Source organism: Anser anser, assembly GCF_964211835.1.
Source record: "Anser anser genome assembly, chromosome: 4".
NCBI classification, from domain to species: Eukaryota; Metazoa; Chordata; class Aves; order Anseriformes; family Anatidae; genus Anser; species Anser anser.
The window spans coordinates 14,179,741-14,192,776 of NC_139724.1; the positions used below are offsets into that span (position 1 = coordinate 14,179,741).

General features: G+C 42.6%; 1 protein-coding gene across 10 annotated transcripts in view; it reads left to right on the forward strand.

Annotated features, from left to right (window-relative positions):
• The window catches only part of LOC310899493 (uncharacterized protein), a 407,594-nt gene that overhangs the window by 11,395 nt on the left and 383,163 nt on the right, over positions 1 to 13,036 (forward strand). Inside the window, exons 1-2 of one of the 10 annotated variants that reach the window (XM_083835887.1) lie at positions 4,039 to 5,681; positions 6,078 to 6,165. The exons of 8 other annotated variants lie outside the window; for them this stretch is intronic. The gene's annotated coding sequence lies outside the window, so the exon portion shown is untranslated. Of the gene's footprint in view, positions 1 to 2,839; positions 2,864 to 4,038; positions 5,682 to 6,077; positions 6,166 to 13,036 lie in introns of those variants that run through there. One more of the 10 variants, XM_083835884.1, reaches the window with a different exon arrangement.

Below are 13,036 nucleotides of genomic sequence, written 5' to 3' on the forward strand. Positions count from 1 at the left end.
AAATTAATCCTACTGTGATTAACTTCAATCCAATTAAAAAGAACATGTAGGCAGCTGCACAGGTCTGATTACATGTGGACAGGATAGTAGGGCTCCTCATAGGGGAACCAGATTAAGGGCAAATGTGTTAGGCTGGAGGAGGCAGGTAGTGATACTTCCAACTCTGATATCCTGGCACGACAAGCAGTGTATAATAGCACTCTACTTGCTACCTATAAAGCTCCTTGCAGTCAAGGAAGTCAGTGTTTTTCACGTCTATATATATCATTACACGTCCCTTTCAAGATGCTGTGTGTTGGAGATTGAGCATTTATGTCTCTAACAAGAAACACGGCTTTATTTAGTGCATAAGGCAATATCGTGTTTCGGGGTACAGGCATTCCCCTTGGCATTTCCACGGGTCTGTGGCAAATTGCATCTCCCTCGTCTCATTTCAGTGGGACTGCCAAACCCAGTAACTTTGAGGGGGATTTGTAAGCCCGTAAGAATTGCAGGAGCTCTTTTGTCTTCCTACATAACTTGAAAAGCCTGCAGAAGAGGGACAGAATTTCAGGCACAAATTCAGAGAGCTCAGCCTCCCGTCCTGTGCTTCTCCTGAGCTACCTCTGGCTTTCCCATTTGCCTTTCTGCAGGAGTTTGCCATGGAAATTTGTCTGTCCAAGTCTGTGCATTCCTCTGTTTTAGCACGCAGGCTCCCAGCATTACGAAAGCTTGTTCCACGTCACGGAGGAATTACCATCAGCTCGTGCCGATAATTTAATGAGAAGCACTTCAGAAACATTCATTGTTATGAATCGTATCGCCGTGAGTAGCCCTGCGGTTGGTGTTGGGCCAGACATGGAAATGGCTCAGTGCCCAGCTCATCTGCTTTCAGCTACCTGAGCACGGAGGTTGGTGGCTGGGATTTGATTGTTCCCAAGTGGAACCGCTGGAGACCACGTCTTTCTGAAAATCCAGCCTTGGAAAAAAAAGCAAGAGCAAACACAAAATTGGGAAGTATTTTAGCATATGTAAAGAAAGGAGAAATGCCACTTTCAATCTGATCTTTGAGACATCTTTGGAGGGCCTGACCACGGTGTGACCAAAGCAGAAAATAACCCGAGCAGCAAGATTATGAAAAGATAGGAAGAGAAGAACACTTTTGAGTAATGAGTGAAGTGTCACAAATTACAGCTGAAATATTTTGTGATTGAATGCTGCCATTACAACCTGAATGTTGGCTTCTTTTCTGTGTTTGGAGTAGGGCTTTTTTATTACGGCTGTTTGTATATACCCATAGCTTGTCATGAGGGGTTATACACTGGTTTGCAGGAAGGCAAAATTATTCCATTGAGTGTCACTTCCACTTCTACTCTTTTTCAACTTCTCCTTCCTCCCTCCCTCCCTCCCTCTCTTTTTTAGCAGAAAAAGGTGGAGAAGACTATTAGAAGAAGATTTATGTAAATGCAGACCTAATTCAGACTAGTGTTCTAGTAGTCACATAAAAATGATTCAATGCCAAGCTTGTTGATGTGTTTAATAGCTCCTGGGATGTTAGGAGTCCTCTTCCCAATGAGGCCACTTCTGAAGGACTGAAAATGTTGAAGATTTTTCAGTAGGGCTGCGCTGAATACTAGGGTGATGAATCGGTGACTGCAGGAGCACCTAATTAAATGCTCTTTGTCCAAGAAACATGGCTGTTAACATGAGCAAACAGGTAGGTTGGTTTCCTGTTGGACTGAGAATTTAAGATGTTCATCAAAGATTTTGAGAACAGATGGACAATATTCATCTATGATTAATGCAATATTAGGCCAGGTGGAAAATACGAAGCTAAGTGTTATCTGGTTAAATCTGATGGTTAGTAAAAAAAAAAAAAAAAAAAAAAGCCAGAATGTGCTGTTTATTAGTTTCTTAATATCTAGCATATTTTTTGTCTCCTTCCCACTATGCTTTTTGTGTTTCTTTTTTCCATACCCTTCCATGTCAGTATTTTTTATCTTCAGACTCTGGGCTGCTGACTTCAAAAAACATACTCTGTTTTCACTTTCCTGACCTTGTACAGCTTTAGCTCATGGACCTTCTCACACCATAACAACAGCTTTCCTAGTAAAACTTGGGCAACCAAGTGCATTTGCTGTAAAAAATCACCACCGTTAATATTTCCTCCACCTCTTCCAACTTTCCTCAAGCGTTGATGGCACATTGAATCAAAGGGTTTCCAAATGCTCATAAGAGAAAGAAATGAGTGGTCACCCCTGAGTCTCCTCTGCCTTTCCCTCCACCACCAGTGTCTTTATAGGGACATATTTCAGCATGGTTAGTATAGTTAGTATAGTATAGTTAGTATATAGAGGCTTAAATAGCCAGATTTCCTAAAGAGCTGAGCAATAACATCATCTGAGAGTCCTTAAGTGATAAAGAGATGGAGAAACTGCAGAATTTGGGGTTTGTACTTTGTATTGTTTAATTGGGATATACTGGTTATTACATATTGGTTAATACTTGTAGCAGGAGCTTATCTCACTTCTGAGGCCTGTATTTAGGCTATGTAAAGTAGCCTGATTAAAGACTCCAGCTTCTGCAATATCTGTCTTCAGAAGTCTTTAGACGAGGTTCTGTGTAGGCGCACGCTGCTTGTACAATGCACCAATATTATATAACTACAACTTTGTAATATGTATTTGGAATATGCTGAGAAGGCAATATCATACATGGCATAATATTTACATCTCAATTTTGTTCCAAGGTGGTGTAAGGTAGTTCACAGAACTGAGGAGTAGGCTTGGAGGCCTTAAAAACTGTCTGCTAGGAGCTCTTGTTAAGAATGATCTGGATTAAACATCTTCCCTGCCCTACTGGAGTGTCCTCACTGCTGCTGTGGGTAGGTTAATTGACCAGATGTTCTCCTGAGGTCACTTCCAACTCTATTTGCTAAGATTTTAGGATATCCTAAAGGTAATAGCAATTGCAATCAGAGAGAAAACAGATTTATCCAATGGTCAGTTATTTCCATGAGAAATTAACAAACCGTGACATTAAGTACCATGCCATGTGACGTCAAAATACACAGCAGGCAGACCCCTGTTCCACACATGGGAATAAAACATGGGGAACACCACAGGAGGCAATGAAATTACAGCGACACAAAGCTGGCCTTGGAAATAATGTTTGTGTGGATCAGTGCTTTCCCCTGCACAGACAAAAAAAGTGAATGAGGATCTTTAACCTTGCGCAGGGTCTTTGCTGTCTAGGTTCAAGAGGTGCCTTGCTGTTTTTGTGGCAGATGAAAGGGTATTTTGCAAGTATCGCTTCTGAAACTCCTCCAGCACGTGTCAAGCAGAATTGCTTTTAATATCTGAGTTATTAGGAGGTTATCAACATGAGGTCATTCCCGGTAGCATCCTTTTTGTGTGCTGAGTGATCCCAAGCAAAGGCAGATAAAATGAAGTGAAAGTAGGCATTTGTTAGCTAAGGAAAACGCTCTTTCTGGTGCCCCCAATCATGTGCACAGACTGAGGGAAAGAAAGATTCAATCATGGTGAAGGCATTGGTCATTCAACTCAGCTTGATTTTTCAATTTTTTAAGCAGTAGGAGGCTCAGAAAGAAACAATGAGGAAAAACAGGGCTATAGAATAAGCAAATAGAGTCAACTTTTGATTCCTATGCCATTTAAATACAAATTATAGTCATTTACTCAGTCCAGAGAGCCTGAATTTTCGCTGTTTTCCAATTTAGGCAGCTGTGACAGCAAAATCCATGAAAAAGTCCTGCTTCAAATTTAATTGATAAATTCACATGTCCTTTTTTTTCTCCTCATTCCACTATGGAAAATGTAATCTCATGTAGTTATTTGCGTGACAAACAGTACGGACTGCATAATAACCTTTGCAGTTAGCAGGATAAAGGATGAGTCATTGATAAACTCGTAGCCCCTAACTCCCATCCTGCTGGATCTCAACATTATATCAACACTACAAGAACACAGCCTGTCTTTGGAGTCCTGCTTTCTGCTCTGCTCTCCTACAAGAGCTGTGTGGACAACCGAGGCTTTGTCTTCCCTGCAAAAGAATAATTTCTAAAGACAATAACTATAACAGTGGTAATTATTTATTGTCAGATTTTTCAATCTGAAATGAAATATTATTTTTTTTCTCTGTTTTAAAAATTTCAGGCAAAAAGACTGTTCCTGTGCCTAAGAAACACTGCCCTATTTATCAAATTTTAATGCCCTTAGATTTGTTAAAGTTAACATTCAAGTAAAACAATTTATTCAAAATCAGAAAAAATGTGATGAAAAGCTTTGTTTGACCCAAATCCTTCAGCAGTTCAGTACTTTTGGGTGTTAGGGCATAATATTTTGTCTGAAAGAGTTAAGCATAAATGCAACTAATTTAATAACTCAAGATCCCCATGCTTTCTGTGGGCTGGCTGGAGACCTTTCCACTCTTTACTGGTAGGACGTGTGGGCATGGGGATTTGGGTGGAATTTTAGTTGTTTGTGCCTAAACTATAGCAGGCAGGCTCCCACTTTTTTTTTTTTTTTTTTTAATCTTATCTTGTGGCCTCCCCTATATTCAAAGACGTTTTGAGCTGGATTAAAATCCCTGTACAATTTTTGAAATGCAAATTCAGAAGCCCTCATGCTGGTTTTGACAGTCCCAGTAAGTGGCTGTTTGTAAACATCACCGTTACCAGGGCATGGAATATTCGTGGGTTCAGCGAACGCAGGATTTATTCTAGTTATTGTTGAGCACCCTCTCCTGGCTCTCTTTTCTTTGCAGATAAGTCATCTCATCAATTAGGAGTGCTCTGGGATGAACTGCAGTGCCCATTTGAATTCAGAAGGACGTGATTTTAGATGGTGTGAGCTGCTGCTCTGCTTTAAGCTGACCAAGTTTTGTAACAGCCTAGCTGGTTTACAGCTGAGAAATCCTTCTTCTAGTGGTAAAATTCCTCAGTAAGGGTTTTTTTCTTTCCTCTAATGCTGCTTCTAATTGCTCTAAGAAAAGCACCTGCAGACCTGAGAACACAATGCACCAGGCATAATCTGATAAATGGATTATGCCCAGCTGGTAAAAGGTTGTTTATTGGGTGACTGAGCCTACATTCACATCTGTCAGAGGATCTTATCTTTCTGTTAATACCTTAGGAGGCCTAAGGCTGAGTCTAGGGATGAATCAGTATGTCATAAAGCAAGTTTATTTGCAGGGATTATGGCAACAAGCAGCAGCTACAATGAAAATAGGTGAAATTGGGGGATTACCACTCAGTTAAGAGCTCCAATGTGAGAAAGAGCCATCTGATTTGTGGATCTCGTAATAAATAGAGTTGGAATACATGAAAGTTTTCTTGCACTTGTGTGACTATCTGCTTGCCATGACTAATGCAATCCAAAATTGCTTACAGAAGTCTTCATAGGAAGGGCAAAAATCCCTCACTCTTTATTGCTTGCCTGATATTCTACAGCTCTGCAGCTGGGCAACATTATTGCTAAATTTAACTATTTCTAGGAATCTAGTCTGGATCCACCCAGTATCTTCAGGTATCTCATGAAGACACCTGCGTTAGATCTTGACCCATTGTCATCTTTGTTGTTTGTGGAAGGAGATAGGCATCCCTAGAGGGATATTCGGATATTCCACATGGCCAGGTTCATGCTTTGGAGCCATCTGCATTCTCTGAGTTCAGCAGAAACCTGGTGAGATCATGCTCCTAATTTCAGCCCCTGATGGGTAGGTGGGGGACTCTGCTGTCCTTACCCACCCTTGTCTGTGATAACTTTCAGAGGCTGATTTGCTCTTGCTATATACTGCACCTTGAGGCTATCATAGCCTACAGAGTCCAATAACCAGGCTTCTCTGAGGTGCTAACAAAAGCTTCAAAACAGCATCACAGCGAGTCCCTTGAATGCTGAAAAGCTTCAAACATGCAATTTAAAGTCTATTTTAAGTGCTTTCTGGCTGTCTTAAAGTTGTAGCATCACCCAAAGTCTCTGAGATATTTAGTCTAATTATCAATAAATACAACTTTAGTTGGACAAATCTAAACCTAAATCTTGGACTTACCAAGATTATTCCTCCCGTGCTATTCTCAGGCAGTGCTCTTGCTCAGTACGTGGTATTGTCAGAGGAAAAGGACACGTCTGAGCACTGGGAACATCATCACAGAGCGTGCTCCAAACGGTAGGAAGCCAATTTGTAGTAGCTGAAGATTACGCTACGTCACCTTCTTTTTTTTGCATTGCACTCAGTGGTTTTGCATTCTAACACTGCGCATATGACCCTGGCTTTTATGGAGGGAAGCTATCATCCTCTCCTAGATGCTATCATGGGGCTGTTTGGTGTAAGTAAAGATATCCTATTCAGCTCTTTGATTACATATTTCTAACCAGCTTTCATTTTGGATTACCCTCAATTAAAAGGTACTTTGAATTTTTCTGCTGTTTAACGGGAGAATAGGAATAAAGGAATAGGTAAAACCAAAGAGAATACAGAAGTATTTTCAGGCCATTGCTAAATCAGAGCAGCAGTGTTACTGAATTTGAGTGGATGTGAGCAGGGGCTATTTCAATTTGTGTGGGACTTTGATACAAGAAAAGAGACCAAAGTCTTACAGATTAAGTCAAGAGGCTCAAAGAATAAATTGACTGCAGCTGAGATCTGAAGCAAAATACTTTGTTTATTTCCTTTGTATGTGTGAGAGTACACCTTTAAACTGCAGGAGAAACTCCCTAATTTGCAATAATGAGATTAACTGGAAGAGAAAAAAACAGCACAGTAAGCGACACCATATCACAGAGTGCTTGTAGTTATTTGTTCCCTTCTGAATACAGCAATCCTGGCTTTCCTTTGTCAGATTTCTAAATCGCCAGGACAGCATTTCACCATGAGCACATGCAGGTATGTCCACTGATTGCAAAAGGCCACTATCACCAAATTACCCGTCTCATGCTAGTGGGGAAAAAAAAAATTGTAATATGAAGTTTCATTGTATATGTAGCTTTGCTAGACAACGTATATTGCTGCTGAGTATAATTTTTGGAAGATAACAGAAGCAAGGGGAGACAGCAGCATCCATGGAGCAAGGATGGCTAGCCAGAGAGACTCATGAGGATGATGGTGAAGGTAGGAGCAGGCTGCTTGCCTGCCCGCACTAACTGTGTTGACCACCCTGCCATTTTTTGTCTAGGCTGCAGCATTTCTGGCAAGGGCTCCCTGCATACACGCTTATTATATGGCATAGGCCTGCACAGCACTTGCTGCTGCCAGATCTGGCAGGTCCATGTCATGATGCATCTTTAGAAGGTTTCTAACACAACCCTAAGTCAGTGATGATGCATTTTTTTGCATTCACTATACCTCCAAGACAGCAGATGTACTATAGTACCTATAGCAGAGGTACTACAGGCACTATGCCAACAGAGCACAGGCAAGCTGCAGCAGCAAGAGCTGGGCCCTGCATCTTTAAGTAAGTGAATTTGCTCAGCTAATTGCGTGCAAGTGCTCCCTCCAAGCACCTGTAAATTGTTGAGTTTAATAGGGTGGCAGCTGTTCCTGGCTGCCTGGGCTCTTGCAGCCTTGGAAGTAGTTGGGAGATGAGAGCAGCAACTTGCAGCATGATTATCTTTTTCTCCATTTCCCCTCAATTTCATTGTCATCTTCTTCTCTCTTAAGAGTGCTTAAAAGCTTTTGTTGCTCCTTATAACACCCACAGGAGCTGTTGCGAAGTGCACTTTTTGTGCTTAAGGTTTTAAAGCCTAAAATCTCTGACCTGAAGAGGTTTGGAGAGTAGCTTAGTTTGAAGCCTGCTGTCATGTAGACACCTGCAAAACATTGAACTTAACGCTGGCACAGCTGGAGGGAGGGATGGTGTGTAATGATGGGTGGCTGTATTGCTGCATGGCTGGGTTTCAGTGCTCTGGTTCTCATGTAGGAATTAGAGTTAGCTCTTGGCTGACTGGGAAGTGAGTACCTAAATGTTTGGTTGTCTCTAGTCATTGGTTTTAAGATCTTGATGCCTATAGAGGGGTAATTGCCTTTCCTAACTGTGGCAGAAGAGATGTAGAGTTATGAGCAATGAATGAGAGATGGTTTTTAGTTGCATGTGATGACAAAACTGTGCAAAATCAGAGCTTTCTTAGTCTCCAATTCAACGTGCTTGACTTCAGTGCTTAACTGAGATGTCAGTTGCCCTAAAAAAATTCTTCTTGCCATGGAAGGAATTTGCTACCTGGAATTTGGTCTTGGGATTTATCTGGCTGGGGTAACTCTAAATCTGCGTATGGCAGAGTGAGGTGAAGTTTTAATGCAGGTGCTTCCATCAGTTCATGAGGTGTGCTGGGGAAAATCTTCCTTGTGGTACCTTACAGACAACTAGGAAGAGCTCTGGCAGGAGATGTGTTGCTATCAAGCTTAGTTGGGCTTTGCAAGTCCTTCACCATTCCCAAAGCAGGTAAAGATTGTTGGTTCTGCAGTTACAAGGGTTGTGTTCAAGTAAGAGTTAATTCAGCCACTTCAGATAAGAGGTAGGATGCCATGGACTTTCTAGTCTTTCTGTTCTTGCAGGATAGAAACCTGTGTGTGTTCTGTAATCCTCCAGCAACCCTCACCAAGCATTGCCTTTGTGTGTAGCTTCATGCTGCTGTGTCTATTCTGTCCTAGGTAGCAAGGTATGTGCTGGCCCAGGCACGTCTCCTTGTGCTGCAACTGCACCTGGGAAGTTTGACCTATAGATAAAAACTATCTTTGAGGTGTATGGGGAGATCCCCTGGTTTAAGAGTACTGACTGTAGTCTTTAGAAAAATAAAGACTACAAATTAAATACTGGGTGTAGCAAAGCCTGAGCACCAGACCCTGTTCCCCAGTGCTGTCAGTAATTTTAATTCAGCACAGGAGACAAAGAAAGTACAGTAGATCTCACCCCCCGGTCTGACAGCTAAATAAGCTGGCAACCAAAGGATATACCTAGGATGGGTTTTGAAAACCTGGCCTTTGGTTTTGGAATTGGATTTTTGTTTTCCTCTTTTTATTTTTCTTTTTACCAGGTGGCCAGGGACTCTGCCCTGACCACAGATTACCTTTTGTGGCTTCAAAGAGGGACTAAATTTAACCATTATGTTAATGAAAGGACAAGGCATGTCACTATTAATAGTGACATGAAATCATGTGTGAAGAACATTCGGTTACAGACATCCTCAGGAGAGAAGAGTTTCCCAAATACATTGACAGAGAAGGAGAAGAGACAATTTGTCTCTCTCCCCCACTGCTACGTGGAGCAGCTAAACTGTGCTTGGTTGGTTATAGGAATTTGGGCATTCCAGCTTAGGGCACGTTGGGTGCAAGCCTTTAGACTTCAGCTAAGGCCCTAACAGGGCCAAGCTCTCAGCTGGTGTGGATCCAAGAAAGCTGACTGCCTTCAGTTAGGAGTTGGCTGTGGCATCCATCGGTCAGAGCAAGGGGCACTACTTAAGGCAGACCCAGGAGATGAGAGCTGCTTTGCAGACAGTGGCTGTTCAGGAATATTGCTGCTGCAGAGTGAGTCTGGGGGAATCAGCAGGATAGGGGGAAAAAAAACAGTAGTAAAACCATTAAGATGTTGACTTTTGTTTAAACTTGGAATGGCATTCCCCTGGGAGCTTCTCTAGCTTGGGGGCTGTTTACAGTTTGAGATCATTAATAGCCAGCTCTGTTTCCTCCCATACGATGGGTTGATGCGGTGTATTCCTATTAATTTGTCTGGGCTCGGAGACAGACAGGGAATATGAAGATATCTTCAGGTTGCTGGTACCTTCTGGGATCTCTGGCATATAGAGGTCTTGAGAAATGTTGAGAGGTTCAGACTTGGGGGTACATTTTCAAAGCGCTTCACAGGGGTTTTGCTGCATGTTAATGGAATTGTTCAGGTAAAATGTTGCAGAATAATTTCAAGTAAACACCATGGTGTCTGGTCCTCTTCTTGTGTTCGATTTGTTTTGAGGGAGTGATACTATCTCCAGGAATATACTAGTCTTTTATTTGGGTTTTCAGAAAGTTTGCTGATACCCCGTCCAGTTTGTACGCTGTACGTGAAATGGGTTTGCATGTTTATAGCCCTGATCAGCAGCTGCTGTAAGGGTTATAGCCCAAATAGTCGTAGTGACATCTACTGAAATGTGGCTGGGTTATCACCCACAAAGCAGCTGCCCCAGCCTGCTTCCTTCCCCCTTAGTTTTGTTCTGTGACAGGGAGCAGTAGCCCACTGACTGAGCTCTCAGCTTTGTCTGAGAGGATTTAAACCCGCCTGAAAAAAGGCCCGTGAATTACCAGAGGAGGAAGGTGAAAGATGACCCTTCTGTTTTCCGAATTGTTGTGAGGTTTGGCATCCGAGTCTTGCTGCTCACTGGAGCAAAGTGAGACGCTTGAATTGCTGAAGGAAAAGAAGTTTTCCCCCTCTTTGTATGTGGGTTTAGCCTGTAATTCTGTTCTAGTCAAACTTCCAAGCGCTGTCCCTGTCCATTTCCACAAAGCCTCCAAGCATACCAGCCAAAAAGCCATTTGTATGTTGTTCATCCCGGTGCCCTTTATGCTACGTTGTGGTCATCCCCAAAAGACAGTTGAGGCTCAGAGAGCTGTTCTGTGTACCTGAGATGTCAGACAAGGAATGGATCTGATTGCAGACATGTACACAGCCAAAAGAGAGGTGATGCTGGAAGTCGCATGGCACAGAAGCCTCATCACAGGGCATACTTTGTTATTGCCAAGGGTGTCCTAATCCTGCGTACTCGGAAGACACCAAGGATAGAAAGTGTAAGTAGGGATGATACTGCATTTATATGTCAAGTGGAAGAGCTGGTATGTGCAGGTTTTAGCTGTGTGCCACGAGAACTAGCTCCAGAGGGGACAATGCCTCATTGATAGAAGAGAACAGCAGAGTATGCGTGTATTTGTGTGTGTAGGATACAGTTAATCAGCAAAGTGTGCAACCATTTGCCTTAATGGGAGTGATGTACCTTGATCAGCAAATTATCTGCTTGCGCATTAAATTATGCACTGTGATCTCTGAGGTGTATTAAATATTGAAATCAGAATTTTTATCATTAATGGGAACTTAATGAACAACGACATTATGCGCCTCAGTTGGCTTTTGTCAGAAGCAACCCATTGTAGTTGGAAGGTGACTTTTCTGGGTCTCTGGTGGTAACATTCCAATTATTTCACTTATCAATGCCCCTGGCGGTTCCAAATGCCTACTATGGATGTTTTGCCTCAAACTGTGTATGGAATATGGCCTCTAATATGTAGATAAAAGCGTTTTTGAATGGACTGGAGGAGAGACCAGTTACTACCATGCAGATTTCTAGCTAAAGGCATTCCACCAGTTCAGTTGCTTTCATTCTGTGAGGTAGCTTTTAGGATGTGTGGTTTCATTGGACTTTGGGATAATAAAAGCACAACGAGGTGATGCCTTCGCCTACAGCTAATATGCAGGTGCCTAAATTAGAATATATACATATTCAATGCAAGAAGTGCCTGAGGATAACTCTAGGTAATTCTGTCTCTGAAATGTTTATTATTAGGATTACTGAGGTATCAGAAATCCCAATCAAGATCAAGGACCCATTATAGCAGACAGCCTCTTCTGTCCTTGCTGTACAGTTTGAACAGAGGGGTAGGAAGGCACCGTGGCTTTTTCAAGGTGACTTAACTTGTCAGTGCCAGACCAGTAGCTAAATGGGAGTCTTCTGCTCTTATATTTGCATTACAGTACAAGTGTTGGATTGCAGTGTATATTTATGTCTGTTATCTTTAAACTAGCAGTATGGGCTTCATCTACTGAAGCAGAAGTCCATGCTGCTGGTTTCCCTGTCCGTACTGTCCTTTCAGAGAGGCTCAATGTGTGCACATCATATCCATTTACACCAAGAAGCCATGTACAAAGAAAGCTGGAGGCTTTGCAAACTGCTTTTACCTGCCTTCATTCTACTCAAGTGGGTAGGTTGAAGCCAATTTTGGATGCATCTCTGATTATCCATGGCACAGGCTCACAACGGATGGGCAGCAAACTCCAGTTTCTGGTCCCTGTTCCTCAGCTGGAGCATTGGAGCTGGATCCAGCTGCATCCCAGGTGCAGATTGGTTAGGAATGAGTGGAGCCATGGCTCTCCTTGCTCAGGCCTGTAGAGTGCAGGTTTAACTATTGCCTCCATTAAGGCTTGTTTTTCACAGCTACACGTTACTGCCTGTTAAGCTAACCAGATTTTCATCTGCTTTGCCTCTGACTGTCTTCTGAAAAAGTCCATAGTAAGCCACAGTTTGCCCAGAGGAATATTCCAGGAGAGGAAAGGAAGAATGCAGGAATGATAATAATACAGCCCTGGTGATACTATTGAAAAACAATACTACAAAAACATTTAGGCATGAAAGAATGGTTCCCCCTTTACAGTGCGAAGGGAATAGCTCCCCAGGGACTTGCTGCTGCTCGGAAGAGATTGCAGATCTATTCTGTCCTCTGCAGACACACATGCAGCTTACAGGTATCTTTGAGGTGGGCAGTTATAGGGATGGTGTCTTCTCTTCCACACAGTTCCTGTCCTCTTTATCCCCAAATGGTGGAGAAGAAATAGGTTATATTTGATTATATTCATGGAATCATAGAATGGCTTGGGTTGGAAGGGACCTTAAAGATCATCTAGTTCCAACCCCCCTGACGTGGACAGGGATGCCACCCACTAGATCAGGTTGCCCAAGGCCTCATCCAACCTGGCCTTAAACACCTCCATTTATCCCCTCAATTCAATTCAGCTGTGTTGTTCCCTTGTTGGCTATAGCTTGCCTGGAGGTTTTACTAACTTTACCCTGAAATACGTACCTATTGACTGTTTATGCTATTCTGAGGCGATGAAATAAAGGCACTGTTAAACTGTTCACGTTTTCTTGTACAGCAGACACTGGGCTCCTTATCCTACAGCACTGGCAAGGGCTGTTCTAGGATGGGATTTCTGTGCAATGTGGGCCAAGGGTACTTACCGTGCCCACCCCAAGCTGATCCCACCCCAAGACACAAGACAGATGCAGAG